The sequence below is a fragment of the Eptatretus burgeri genome, chromosome 17 (assembly GCF_056783735.1).
Source record: "Eptatretus burgeri isolate ZD-2024b chromosome 17, Ebu_testis_v1, whole genome shotgun sequence".
In the NCBI taxonomy this organism is placed as follows: domain Eukaryota; kingdom Metazoa; phylum Chordata; class Myxini; order Myxiniformes; family Myxinidae; genus Eptatretus; species Eptatretus burgeri.
The window spans coordinates 27294961-27310512 of NC_140977.1; the positions used below are offsets into that span (position 1 = coordinate 27294961).

A 15552-nucleotide genomic window follows, 5' to 3' on the forward strand; every position below is an offset into this window, starting at 1 on the left:
GGTAATTATTTTGTATTTATTTATACATATGTGTACTTCAATATAACTGTCATTAATCAAAAAGGCTTTGGCACGACAGAGACATGATAGAAGTAAATAGACACCATGATTTTAAAATAATTTATTTATTGAACATTTGAAGTATATTTGATCCATTTTAATACATTAACTTATATTTTGTGGACTTGCCATTTTGCAGATTTCAATGTTTTTACTCTTTCAGGCATAGAACTAACAAGTTCTGAAATTTTCTCTTGTGGGATTTCTGCCCAGGCTTAAGCAAACTGTTTAGCAATTCTGTTCGTGATGTTGGTTTCCTGGAATTTTTCCGCACAGCTCGATCCAATATGGCCCAGAGGTGTTCAATGGGATTCATGTCAGGAGACTGACTTGGCCATGGAAGTCGCTTGATCCCATTTCTGTCCTGCCATTCTTTGGTCTTACTTGCAGTGTGGCATGGAGCTCCATCTTCCATGAACAGAGTGTTGTTTTTGACCATCTGACCATTGGAGAAGACAGGAAGACGTCCATCTTCAAGGATAGAAATGTATATCGTCGAGTTGATGTTGCCATCACACTCCACAAGCTCTGACCGACCAGCGCTCCAGATTGCTCCCCACACCATCTCTAAAAAACCACCGTGTTTGACAGATGGCTGCAATCGATTCAAAGAAAACTTTTGACTGGGAAGTCTTCAGACCCATATGCATCTACTCTCAGAAAATTGAGCAAATTGGGACTCATCAGAAAAAATTAGTTTGCCAAAACTCCAAGGGTCTGTTGGCCGTCTCATCAGCCCACTTCTTTCTCCTTTGAATTTTGGTCAACCAGAATGGGAAGCTGTGGATTCCTTGCCTTTGCTAGTGAATTGCACAATCACCCGATTGACCGTAAAAAGCGGAATGCCAAGGTTCTGAGCTCTCTGATGCTGGCTGACTCCACATTCCAAATAGCCAACAATTCGTCCTCCTTGAAAATCGGAAAGTTTGTGTGCTCCCTGGGTTCGAGACGGAGTTCATTGTCATACAAGACGCAGCGACTCGTTTCTGCAAAGAAATAGTCGAATATTAGTACAAATCACTGAGTAAAACTGCGTTTATACAGATGAAATGAAGAATTTTAAGGGGTCTATTTACTTACGTGACTCAAATATTTCCAGGTATTTCCAGGTGACTCAAATATGTCTCTGTATAGAGCGATCGAAAAACGACGAAGGTTTTTTTTTCAGTATTTTCGAAAAAAACCTTTTTGCTAAAACACTCCCTGGCACTCACTGACGAACCTCTGAAAATTTGACGAAGACCTGTTCAACCATCCCTGAGAAAATTGGAGACAGACACACACTCAGACAACCGGCTCTCTTCTCGTATGGATTGACCACTTTTGTCCATTGACCACTCCACTCGATGCAGTATGCCACAAGAATGATAAAAAGAACACTAAATTCCAGTTCAAATATTTCTTCAATTCATCGTTACAGTGGATAATTCCCTGTTCTGTATGATGCTCGATTCCTGCATGATTTTCCGACACGGTGAATCTGACACTGAGAAACCGTGTTCGCTTTTACCAGGACATTATGACTGGAGAGGGTTCGTGATCACATGCGTCCAGTGCGCAGCACTGGTATCTCGCTGTTATTATTATATTTTTATATAAACAAGTATAACAAGCCGGTAGGCAACATGGGTGGTCGCTATATAATTGCATACTAGTCATACAGTTTTTGACGGATCGGGCTGAAATTTTTTTAACCAAGAGGTTGATTATCGTGCGCGTAAAAGCGCAGAAGCCGATTTTTTTTTTTTTTCGATATTTTTTTTTTTTGATTTTTAAAAAATTTCAAAGTCCTGTTGCAAGGCAACGGTGGCATCCATAGCAATGGTGCTCAAAAGCATACAACGAGATCCTGGTATGAACCTACCAGTCAGGTTTCATCAAAATTGGTTGATTCCTCTGGCCTCCAGATCTGTCCATTACATACATACAGACAGACGGAAAACCTGAGAATAATGGTCGTCGAGCGACCACCCAAAAAACAAGGAATTTCCCCAAGTAAAAAACAAGGGATTCTGCTGATGTACTAATATTTGATGTCACACTATCACGCATAAGACAAAAGTCTGAAAATATCGATCAAACGTCGTAATGATCCATAATTTTATGAGACCAGCTAAATTCTGGGCAAACTTGTTAAACTGCTTGTGAATCTCCACCCCGGTGCCCGGCGGCAAATGCCCCCCCCCTGCATCCCCCTCAATATGCCGCTGCTTCCAAATAGACCATGGGCTAAATTCCAGAATTGTGTCGTTTCGTGACCCACCCCTGGTAGATGCTTAGTTTTTGCTGCATATTGTTTAAGAACATATATTTTCAATTTACATTCGTAACTCTTCAATCACTAAATATACCCAAAACTAAAAAAAATGCAAAAATATACGAAAAACATGCAATTTTATTTTCTGCATAATGTCAAATCACGGCACGTTTCTCATGAATCATGAGCAGTGTTACGCATCCCTTGGCCAATCACACGCAATGTTTCACCAAACGTCTATATTGGGGAACATGGTGATGTACATGTTGTCAGACGCCGGTGTCTCAGGAGACGATTTTGAAGACTTTTTTTTCTGACTTTTGCTGCATGCACGTAACTTCAGCTCACAGCAAAGTAATTCCATTTCGTGGAAAAAGTTTGCTCAAATACAAACAATGTGCTACCCTTTGGAAAGAACTGAAGGAAAGACCATAAAGTAAGGTCGCTGCTGATACAGCGAACTACAAGTTTGCAGGCTTGGACCTTGAACAGCAGCTGGCACCCATAACGTGGGGGGTGCACCGTGCAAAGTTAATTTTAAGTTTGTACTTGTTTCTCATTAAGTTTACTGAATCTTTAGACCTGTACATGAACTTCCGGTTCTGGGTCAAAGTGCATTAAACTTTGATCGTGCAGTACCTCTTTCCAGTTTATCAAAGCTTAGTATTCAGACGAGATCCGTCGTATCTCTTCATCTTTTTGTCTCTGTGTTGTTGTGTTTTCGTATACTTTTTCCGTGCTTAATCATATCTTGTGTTTTGTCCCTGTGAATATCTGGCCTATTCACCAAGGAAAATTTCATGGCTTTGGATGTAGGGTGATGATGAACAGCAGTCTTGAAGACCTGGAGGGAAGAATGAGATTCAAGAGTGAAGAAGGAGAAAGCAGTATGGGAGTTGAATTCCTGAGAAAATGAAGCAACAGCTCAGTTGGTATCAATGGGGAGAAAGAAATTCCTCCTGAGGAAATGCCGTGCTGAGTGCGCGTGAGCTGTGAAATATAAAACACACAGGAAAGGGCTCTCTGTGCTGAGGTGCGGTGGTGATGGTCATTGTTAACCCTTGACCAGGCAAAGATCCCCAGGGGGTTAAACAGCATGGTAAGGTCTGCACGGCAGTTGTGTACTTCACTTGAGTACGAGGTGAATCATCTTATGGGGATGGTCACCCTAGTGGAGATTGTCACCATACTGGAAGGGATCCAACAGTCGCTATTAAACTGAGGAAAGTTTTGAGAAAACTCGACATGCTTATGGTATTCTATACTTATCATGTCTCCCTCAGATGAACGGATCAGAGCCGTCTCGACTTGCTAGGCTTCTAGGTAAGCGGCAACTATCTTTCGTGAACAAAACTGCTTCCATGAGTCTTTACGCATGAACAGTGGAGGTTGACCAATGGAGATTGTAACGATTTAACTTGCCCCCAATCTAAGGGGGTGTTCCACCTTGGGGGAAGTCCGTGTTAAGGTATATGTCCGTGTTAAGATAGCCTATATAATAGTGGCATTCTTGCAAGACCGCTTCTTATAACAAAAGCAACCACAACACTCACTAGATGGTATTCATGGAATACATACTAACTAATTTTGAGTTGGTGCGAGCCAACTCTTGTTTTTTTTAAGGTTTTTTTTCCTTTGATCCAATATGGGTGCCAGACCATGTGCCCGATGACGTCATATTTATCAAACCATATTTCCCATGGGTAGTTGATTAATTAGTTAAATTTTGTATTGATCGGTTAAGCGGTTTCTCCTACGAAGATTTAAAAATATTTTTCCCTTGGATCCAATATGGCTGCCAGACGACGTGACGCATGATGGTCATTTTTATGAAAAGCTTGTTCAAATTTCAAGTCAATCGCTAGAAAATTGACAATTTTAGAAATTTGGCCGATGTTGACCTCAAAAATAATTGGTGGTTGAATTCAGTGAACCGATCTGAAAATCCTGTTCACATTTCAAGTCAATTGGATCAAAATTGAGGATTTTAGAAAATTGACCGAAGCTGACCATTTGCACACAGACAGACAGCAGCCCCCGCAGGTCAGTTATTTCGATAAGTATGTGTTTATAGTCAGGGTCCCGTCCTTCTGTCTAATGAGAATTTCGTGTGTGCGCTACGAGTTACTTTTATAGTCAGGTTTTTTTATATCTTTTAATCTTCATCCTTCGTTTTTGCACCATTGCCATCCATCGCCCATGTGCAGCGTGTCACGTACAGGGTGAGGTTCCCTCCGCCAATCAATGGCGGCCACGAGTCGCCCGACAACCCCTTGTCCAATCCGGAGGCGAGTACCTCAGAGCGTTTCCCTCGACCCGCGGGGGAGGGGAAGGAAAAGAGGAGTGTGGCGAGCCATAGAGAAGGTTGGCCCCGTCGTAAAAGAGAGGAAGCCTCATCTTGCCTACTGGCGTTCTCGTCTCGTCCGTTCCCGTGCTGACTGGCGTCCGTGGCATTGTTCCTGGTCCCTGGAGCTTGGTGCTGCGTCGTTGGCGGTGGGTTTGAGTCCCACCACCGGACAAGCTCGACCAGACCGCACGAGGTGGACAGGTGCAAGAATAGGCACCTGCCCTTAGCTCGCTTTTCCCTCCCGAGCTGAAGGGCCGAAATAAAGGCCGTGGCCATCATTTCTTTGGGTGTGTGTGTGTGTGTGTGTGTGTGTGTGTGTGTGTGTGTGTGTGTGTGTGTGTGTGTGTGTGTGTGTGTGTGTGTGTGTGTGTGGCGCCACTCTGTTAAGTAGAAACTGTCTAAGTGCCGTGTTCATTGTACATTACATTTCTTTATTCTGATAACTCTGCTCTTTGTGTGCTCCCCTACCCGATTATTGGTTATAAATAAACCCACGTGTTAAATGTACCAGCTCGTTTTCTGTGCTTTCTCCCATTGGTCCAGCACGGTGCATATTGAGAATTAGTGAGGCCGTTTGGGCCGGTAAGTTGTCATTGGGTCCAGCGCGGCTTTGGTAACTACCGCTCGGTTACGCTGGATCAGAGTCGGTGAAAGCGACTCGGTTTGGACAAAGTCGGCCGAGGGTGTGATTTCCCCGGTAATTTGATGACGTGGGTACTGAGGTACAGTATTTTGAAATTTGGCTATTAACCATACCCCACGCCGTCAGAGAATTGGCGACCACGGTATTTAAATGACCCGTGACCTTTCGGACTTATCCGAGAGTCACGACCTAAATTCCGGGTGTTCGGTGGGAGACGACTCCACTGCTCCACCTGGTGGTCGTTTATCGCCACCGAACCCCGGCCGACAACACTGACTATCACATAGTCATGTAACACGTGCTAAAGTTTAAATTGCCTCCGCTGAACGGTTTTTGACGTACGGTCTCAACAAAATGCAGACACATTCAATTACGAGGGAAAAGAACAAAGAAAGAAAACCCAAACGGAGAAATCACAATAAACACAAGGAATCAACAACCACAACCGTTCATCGGGTCGAGCTCTGAAAATACTAACGGGGGTGTATTTTCTAGCTCGGCTTGTCGGACATTTTTTTTTCCTCCTCGCTTTTTCAGTGTCGAATATTTTTGGGCAGAATCCGATTCCGTGAGATTTTAAGCTGAAAGCGATGCTCTGTTAATACGTGTTTTGGGTGCGAGATATAAACGATGGAGAGAAGTGATAAATTTTAAATGGTTGAAGAAGAATCCGATGTGGTTCAAACGACGTTTCGTGAATTCGTGACACATAGAAAGAAGAAAGTTTGTGAGTAAAGGGGACGGAAGGGTTGTGCAGGTTTCTGGTTTCTCAACTTCTTTGTGACTTGTAAATAGGACTGAAGTCGGTGGTACAGGTGGTGCTGGTGTGCACAGAATGCACTTCTCTGTTTGTCTTGTTTTAAAAAAAATAATTTTGACATTGTGCGGCTCGTTGGTCTAGGGGTATGATTCTCGCTTTGGGTGCGAGAGGTCCCGGGTTCAAATCCCGGACGAGCCCTTTTCATATCATCCTCAGTGGTGTTTCTTTTTCGTGTCCGCTGTGAGATCAGTGGTTCGATCCCTGGGGCTGAATCACACCAAGGACTTTTAAAATGGTCCAAGCTGCTTCGTTGCTTCATATTCCACATTTAAAAGGACAAAACAGGCAGAAAACCATCGGTGGTTATGATTGCGCAAGTTGTGATGGGCCAAAAAACCTCCTGCGGCAACGGAGCTCATCTTCCTGTGCGTTCAACGATACTTTTTGTTTTAATATCCTGATGTCCCTCCTCCCCCACCACACTCTTCCCACACACCTTCCCCACCCCTCCCTCTTCCCACACACCTTCCCCACCCCCTCCCTCTTCACACCCTCCTTCCTCTTCCCACACACCCTCCCTCCCTCTTCCCACACACCCCCCTCCCTCTTCCCCCACCCTCCCTCTTCCCAATCCCACCCTCCCCTCCCTCTTCCCATACACGCACCCCTCCCTCTTCCCACACACCCACCCCCTCCCTCTTCCCACACACCCTCCCCACCCCTCCCTCTTCCCAATCTCACCCTCTCCCTCCCTCTTCCCACACACCCTCCCCTCCCTCTTCCCACACACCCTCCCCTCCCTCTTCCCACACACCCTCCCCTCCCTCTTCCCACACATCCTCCCCTCCCTCTTTCCACACACCCTCCCCTCCCTCTTTCCACACATCCTCCCCTCCCTCTTCCCACACACCCTCCCCTCCCTCTTCCCACACACCCTCCCCTCCCTCTTCCCACACATCCTCCCCTCCCTCTTCCCACACACCCTCCCCTCCCTCTTCCCACACACCCTCCCCTCCCTCTTCCCACACACCCTCCCCTCCCTCTTCCCACACACCCTCCCCTCCCTCTTCCCACACACCCTCCCCTCCCTCTTCCCACACACCCTCCCCTCCCTCTTTCCCACACATCCTCCCCTCCCTCTTCCCACACACCCTCCCCTCCCTCTTCCCACACACCCTCCCCTCCCTCTTCCCACACATCCTCCCCTCCCTCTTCCCACACACCCTCCCTCCCTCTTCCCACACACCCTCCCCTCCCTCTTCCCACACACCCTCCCCTCCCTCTTCCCACACACCCTCCCCTCCCTCTTCCCACACACCCTCCCCTCCCTCTTCCCACACACCCTCCCCTCCCTCTTCCCACACACCCTCCCCTCCCTCTTCCCACACACCCTCCCCTCCCTCTTCCCACACACCCTCCCCTCCCTCTTCCCACACACCCTCCCCTCCCTCTTCCCACACACCCTCCCCTCCCTCTTCCTACGCACCCCCCCCTCTCTCTTCCCACACCCCCTCCCCTCCCTCTTCCCACCCACCCTCCCCTCCCTCTTCCCACACACCCTCCCCTCCCTCTTCCCACACACCCTCCCCTCCCTCTTCCTCTTCCCCATCCCACCCTTCCCCTCCATCCTCCCACCTCAGATTCTTCCCACACATCCTCCCCTCCCTCTTCCCACACATCCTCCCCTCCCTCTTCCCACACATCCTCCTCCTCCCTCTTCCCACACACCCTCCCCGTTCCCCTTCCTCTTCCCAATCCCACCCTTCCCCTCCATCCTCCCACCTCAGATTCTTCCCACACATCCTCCCCTCCCTCTTCCCACACATCCTCCCCTCCCTCTTCCCACACACCCTCCCCTCCCTCTTCCCACACATCCTCCCCTCCCTCTTCCCACACATCCTCCTCCTCCCTCTTCCCACACACCCTCCCCCGTTCCCCTTCCTCTTCCCAATCCCACCCTTCCCCTCCATCCTCCCACCTCAGATTCTTCACACACAATCCCAGTGAAAAATGCTCTCATCATTGCACCACCGAATCTCACCTGATATCCTGTATAATTATATAATTTTATATACATATACAGTTGGACTGTCCTTATTTTATTTTTTTCGGAAATTTCAAGGGGCTAACCTGAATTTCGGTTGATATTTATGTGAAAAGAAAAATATAAAAAAATATGAACCTGAAAAAAAAATATTTTAGGGGTTGCTTCCGTCCATCGAAATTTGAATAAAAAGAAATTCATTTTATATTTTTATTTTATTTAATCTTATGCCAAAATGACATTGACATGTAACGTATGATGTTTTCTGGTGCATTAGAATCTGAAATACTGCAGAAAAATATTGTTCAACTTGGAAAAATTTTCCCAGTCCGTCTCAGTGAAACTTGAAACGTCTAAAAAAAAAATCAAGATTTTATGTATTTTTCGCGTTTTTCGAACTCCGCAGTTTTCAGACGGAGTCTTTGAACAGACGGGACAAGAGCTACAGTTCACTTGTTCAAAGTTGAGTTCTTACAGTCCAGGAATCGTTTTCGGTGATCAGTTACCGCTTGTAATAGGTACTGCTTTTGCTCCTCATCGTACGTAATAAGACTGGTGGTGGTGGTCGTATGGCAGCTTAGCTGCCGGGGTAGTTATCATTTCTTGAAGGTGACTGTGTCGCTGATGCAGTGCCCCTCTACCAGTACACACACTGGAACTGGTACTCATTTCACCGACCTCGGAAGGATGACGGGCTGAGTCAACCCCCTGGTGTATTAATTCAGCGGCCGACGGGGCTTGGACTCAGGACCCTAGGATCTCAAGCCGCCACCCGAACCACTGAGCCAACACCAAGCTGTAATAGTGTAATAAGACTGTTGTACTCAGTCGCCAGGGCTACACCACGCTCTGCACAGTCATTCACAACTTTCAGCTTGCTGACGATAGTACGGCTCTGTACAAAACTATCTTCAGTTTCCCATTGATCCGGGTCTTTGTGCAGAAAGTCAGAGTTCAAATGTCAGGACATCAAAAAAAACTTCTGCTTCTAGGAGATGCGAAATCTTCCAGTTTTCGGCGCATGATATCTTTCTGGTGAACAACAGCTCTTTTCGGTGCTTCATCATCGTCATCGTCTTGTTCTTTTAGAGTTTGAGATATTTTTCTTTTTGTCTCAATTGACACGTTTCGGTCAAATAGACATAATGGTATCAGTTCTACCGATAAATACCACAGCTGTTCCAGAAACTTTTTCACCGTTGCCTTAGATATATCAACGTTCACTTCGGAATATTTATCCATTCGCTTTAACAATGTCAGGTCTGAATTCAGGATATATTCTGAAACGACAGAATAGTTATCATTAGTTCACGAAAAGCAATTTCGCTAAATGCCTGAATGACCGGATACCAGACCTGAAATTGACGGCAATCAGTCAGTCACTGACTGACGGACTCAGTGATTCAATGGAGTAATGAGCAGACAATACAACAGATCTAAACAATAAATATCTCATACGTACAACAAACCATGTCAGTACAAGAACAAAAGACATAATTTCATGTTGAAAATGGAAAATTTCCCAATTTTTGAGCCACGTTTCGGGACATATGTGACACTTCTTGGGGATCAAAAACATTTTTTCCGTGTTATTCACGTTCGAACCAACCAGTAAGCACGCAAAAATTTCATGAAAAATATCTCTGACATAGAAATACAAAAAAACATTAAAATGCACATTTTTTTTACAATTTTTGACAGCTGGTATTTTCGGGTTCCCGAGACCCTAGGCAATTTTTTTTCGGGTTCATATTTTTTTTTCCCATAAATATCAACCAAAATTCGGGTTAGCCCCTTGAAATTTCCGTAAAAAATAAAATAAGGACATCTAATATACATGGTGAGTCAGAAGTAGCACCCTATTTCTGATAGTTGATTGTTTGTTTGCCGTTTGTATTACAGTGTACAAGAAGGTAGAAATAAATGAATGACGTGTTTATCCAACCATTTATTCAAGAAAAGATTATTACGGAACTGTACCAAGCTGTTTTACTTGTGATTTTCAAAGTGCCCTCCCTCGTGATCGATGCACAATTTCAGCCGAGCAGGCACAGAGCGGCACACACGTCTGCAGAGTTCGATATCAATTTCCTCAAACTTTGCAGGGATATGAGCCTTCAATTCCTGAATGGTACAAGGCTTTTCACGATAAACAAGGTCTTTCATGAGCCCCCAAAGAAAGAATTCTGGAGGTGTAAGGTCTGGGGAGCGTGCCGGCCACTCGATCAGACTGCGGCGGCCGATCCACTTTCTGGGAAAGTTTTCATCAAGCCACTGATGAACATAACGAACATAACGCGAGACTAATAAAAGCAACAATTACAACAATAAAGGTCTTTAACAGGCTTATCTAACGGACAGGCGCCAACACACTCTGACACACACTCGGACAAAATAAACCCAATGAAAAGAAAAAGGTCTTCTGCAGCCAGGGTGGGAGGGAGTTGAGGTCACAGTTTAGGGTACCTGAGCATTATGGGGAAAGGGATGCTCCGTGGTGCGGCACCCGACAAAGGTTGTGTTGTTTGGTCCACAGCCGCACGTGTGGAGATCGTGTCCGTGAAGGAGCTCGAGTGGAGAAGAGTGGAGTCCAAGGAGGGGATCAGCAGTAGCAGTACCAGACAGAGGCTTGGTTGGGGTCCTTCGCATCCACCAACTCCGACTTATCCCTTTCAAAAACCAACCGCGACCTTTCAAATCCAACGCCAACCTTCCCTCGCATCCAACTCTTCACAATTCCAACGACAACTCGGAGGTCTGTGCTTTATACAGCCTGTAGCTCGGGGAGGAGCCATGGTGAAACCAACGTCATTGTCCGTCCCGATTGGACCGGGGCTTCAGGTGGTCCGCCTTCCTGGGCTGGGTTTTGGCCAGACACTGGTAAGGACCGCCCACACTGCCTTGTCTGGGTTTGGGAAAGTGAATGGTGGCACAGCTACTACAACGAACCTCGGGATTCTGCCTCAGAAAACGAGATAGCGGGTAGACGGTGGAAGCGCTTGTCCAGCCCAAAGTGCCCGTCGGGATTTGGGCTCAGGAGACGAGACGAGGGTAGCAAGGGAGATGAAGGTACCGTGGATCAAATAAAAGGGGAAATAAAATAAAAGGGGAAAAAATTATTTATTAATCCTAACTATAGCCCATCGCAACACACTCCCTCATCTTCCCACTAGACAAAAGGTAGGGACCGAACTACACGTATATTAATAAAATAACTCACTCGGGACAACTGTATGTTGTATGCATACGGTTCCGAGAACCGTAAAAATATCATATGTGTGAACCTTTTGTTCCTCATTGACACGTGTAAAGTTTCGCTTCAATTTGTTCAGCCACTTCAGAGAAAATTTTTGAAGGTTTTAAAAAAAAACAATAATATGGCTGTCAAATCACATGACTGATGACGTCATGAATTTTTTTTTTCTGTGGACCATTTTATCCCGACTTGACCCTCAAAATTTTTCTTACTAATCGGATGTGGTGTTCTACATATGCAGTGATGACGTCATAACAAGAGCACCTATGGCATCATTAAAAAAAATCAAACTCATTTCCCATGAGGAGTACTTGCTCTGTGCCAAGTTTCAAGTTTTTCACTTAGTGTGGTTTCAGAGATACAAAGGTCCAAAGTTTTTCCAATATGGCTGTCACACCACGTGACCTACGGCATCATAATTATCATTAAAACATTCTACATGGGCAGTCGCCGCAATGGTGGAAATTTTGTCTCAATCTGACGAGTGGTTGTGGAGAAAAACACAAAATTTCTGTGCGGACAAACAAACAGAGACAGACAAACAAACAAATGGACTCAAATGCAATACCCTCTCCTTTCGCGAGGGTAATCATGCTGGCTGCCAGACCATGTGTCTGATCAGGTTGAAATTTCAGACATATATTCCCCATCACTACGAGATCAGAATTTTGAAGTTTCACGTCGATTGATGCAGCAGTTCAAGCGAGAATTAAAAAATATATTTTCCTTAAATCCAATATGGCTGCCAAACCATCTGACCTATCAATTATTCATGAACACCCTGGTATCCCCAATGCTAAGGGAACATGTATGAAGTTGTCCCTCAATCTGTTCAGCTTTCTGGAGATGATTTTTTTTTTAAAGGTTTCAGAGTAAATCCAAGAGCTGCCAAACCATGTGACCTATGACATCATAGGTGGGAACTTTTTGTTCATCATGTGTTCATACCTGTAAAGTTTCTCCTCGATCTCTTCAGCCATTTTGGAGGTTTGTTTTTTTTAAATATTAATATGGCTGCCGAACCACGTGACTGATGATGTCATATTTTTTTTTTCTATTGACCAATATTGAGGAAGGTACCTATGACATTTAAAAAATCACACTGATTCCCCATGGGGTGTACGTGTGACAGTTGCCAAGTTGTTGTTCGTCTTTCAGCTGCTCCCGTTAGGGGTCGCCACAGCGGATCATCCGTTATGATCCGCATACTGACTTGGCACAGGTTTTACGCCGGATGCCCTTCCTGACGCAACCCTGGTTGCCTCTTACGACACAGGGATAAGGATTGGGTTTCACCATGATTCCGGGCTGCCCTACACCCTCTCATAGCGCAGCCCAGTGCAGGGCTCCCGTCATCAAGCGATCCTCCAACCCAAGCCTCCGAGTAGCCGGATTACAGGCGCACGCCACTACGCCCGGTTTGACAGTTGCCAAGCTATAATTTTTTTGCCACAGAGTGGTTTTGGAGATAGAGGTCCAACATTTCTCCTTTTTTCCACCATGGCTGCCACTCCACATGACCTATAACGTCATAAATTACCATTTAATCATTTTACATGAGTCGTCGCAACAATGGTGAAAATTTCGCATCAATCTGACAAGCGGTTCCAGAGGAAATGAAATAACCCAGAGAAAAGGGAATAAGAAAATGCAGACATGTACGTATGCACGTACGGGACCGATCGCTTCACCACGCTAATGGAGTTTACCCAGGCAAAGAATGGGTATCTCAGCTAGTATATCGATGTTTAACCACCACGCAACGTACACATCAGAAGAAGAAGACATTCATAAAGGTTGGTGAAAAATACATTTTTTTTTTTGAAACCATCCCATTGTGGTAGAAAGAAGCAAAATTAATTTTCAACAGATATTTTTACTTATTTAATTCCAGTGATTGAGAGAAAGTGACTTTTAAAGGATTATGGTTTCCTACATACCTCCACATGATCTGCAAAAAGGTGAGATTTCTCATGATGCGATGAAATTTTACAATGTTTTCAGAGTTTTGTTCAAATTCAAGAACAGTATTTTGATTTCTTCTCAAATGTGCAATGGCAGTGTGTTGGAGAAATGTTTACTTATACTAACTTGCTTAATTTGTAACGTGTTGACTTGCTTGAATTAGGAGGGGATGTGCAAGCACATTCCAAACTGTTTGTGTACATGTCGTTGTACCCTGCGCACGTGAGTCCAAAAGCGGGGTTAAGCAATTGCTTCATGTCCGTCTGATCAGCCATTCAAACTCCCACGATATTTCTTGGACAAACACATTTCAACGTTGGCCTCCAAAGCCAGCCGTGGACTGGGCATCTCCATCGTACAAATTCCTTCTTTGGCACATCTGAACTCCTATCCATCCACAAAGCTTTCATCCACAGCTTGATGGAGTACTGCTCTCCCCTCTGGGCTGGCTCCTCTGCCTCACATCTTGCTCAGCTTGACGCTGTGGAAACTAAGGCCTTCAACTTCATTGGAATCGCCCGTGATGAAGCTGAGTCTCTGGGTCTATCACTTCCCCGGCGCAGACAGGTCAGTGTTCTCTCTGTCTTCAACCACCTCCTTTCTGATCTTGCACCACCTGCTCTTTCTGCTCCCTTTCCCACCCCCCCCCCCCAGGTTGCTGCAGGGCTCACACAGTCCACCATTACCATCTTCTGGTAAAACTACCGAAAGCCAGGATTACTGCTCTCCTCCACTCATTTGTTCCTCTTTTTCCCCCCCCATCTTTGGAATCAACTTCCGCATCCTCTTCAATCTCATTCTTCCCTCCAGGTCTTCAAGATAGCTGTTCACCGCCATCTCAGATCGTCCCCAATCCAAAACCATGATCTTTTCCACCCTTGTTAACCCCACAAAAATTCCTCCTCATTTACCAGTTTTTTTTCCTCTTGGAGTTTCCTTCTCCATGCATGCGAGTTTTGCGTCCTGTTTTTGCCTGCTACGCCGTGATCCACAATTCCACGACTCTCCACTGTTGTTGTTGTTGTTCGACTTTCGGCTACTCCCGTTAGGGAGCCTCGATCCAAGGTCCAAGAAAGATCGCCACAGCGGATCATCCATTATGATCCGCATACTGATTTGGCATAGTTTTTACGCCGGATGCCCTTCCTGACGCAACCCTAGTCGCCTCTTACGACACAGGGATAAGGATTGGGTTTCGCCATGATTCCGGGCTGCCCTACACCCTCTCATAGCGTGGCCCAGTGCAGAGCACCCGTCCTCAAGTGATCCTCCAACCCAAGCCTCCGAGTAGCCGATTTACAGGCGCACGCCACTACACCCGGTCTCCACGACCCTCGACTATATATACAAAAAAACTTTTATTATGCAGAGGCCCATCACTTCTCTCAAGTACTTTTCCAAGTATTTCCGGCTTCTTTTTCAAGCTTTGTTTGCCATTTTAACTCGGTCCTTATCTCACACGCACGATATATGTTAACGTGCTTGATTGACTGCTGTTTCTTGGGGTTTCTGCACATGCACACCGAACATTCTGTGGTGTATTATGTCGTTTTGAAAGTCCTGTACTAGTAATAGGCGTTCACAACCATCGACTGTGTTGTGAAATGTCAGCAGAGGTCATTGTGCGAATGGGATGAGAAAGGACTCCGATGAAAGTTCCGCTCAACACAGAATTCAGATAATATTTTCGTGCTCATTATGTTCTATGTTGTCCATTGTGTCACAGCGGCAGCAGTTGGGCCACACTACTGACACGCCACGTATGATAGAAGTGAGAGATGGTGCAAGCCTAATTTTCTCGAGCTTGAGCTGAAAAAAAATTCAAACAAATGTAGCCCAACTTTGTGTTTCTTGCCGGAAAATCGTTTACTGGGAATTCCAAAATTCGGCATTTCTGCCTTTTCCTGGTTTTTTTTTTTGGTTCAAGCTCAGATAATTTGGGCTGGAACTGTCTCTAGTGGTAAATGTAGATGTGCTTGTACAGTTATGGTTAGGGTTGGGTTAGGGTTGGTTAGTGGCAAATGCAGATGTGTTTGTGCTTGTGCAGTGTGCTCCGTGTACCTTTCCCAACACTAAGGAGAGACTCATCGACTTGTATTTTATGGTCTTCAGAGATCCTTTTGTCCTGTTCGGTCCTGATCCGTTTAGTGTACTAGTACTAGCTCTTCCACGAGACTCGACTGTGTGTATGAAAAAGTTTGATTCGAGACTTCTGACTTT

The 15552-nt window shown here is 45.4% G+C and overlaps 1 non-coding gene and 1 pseudogene across 1 annotated transcript; one reads left to right on the top strand and one right to left on the bottom strand.

Moving 5' to 3' along the window:
• The first annotated feature begins 6193 nt into the window (after positions 1–6193).
• Positions 6194–6265, top strand: TRNAP-UGG (transfer RNA proline (anticodon UGG)). The gene has a single exon. It is a non-coding gene; the product is annotated as a tRNA-Pro (tRNA).
• Positions 6266–12646: 6381 nt separating this feature from the next.
• Positions 12647–12787, bottom strand: LOC147009612 (signal recognition particle RNA; annotated as a pseudogene).
• Between the last annotated feature and the right edge of the window lie 2765 nt (positions 12788–15552).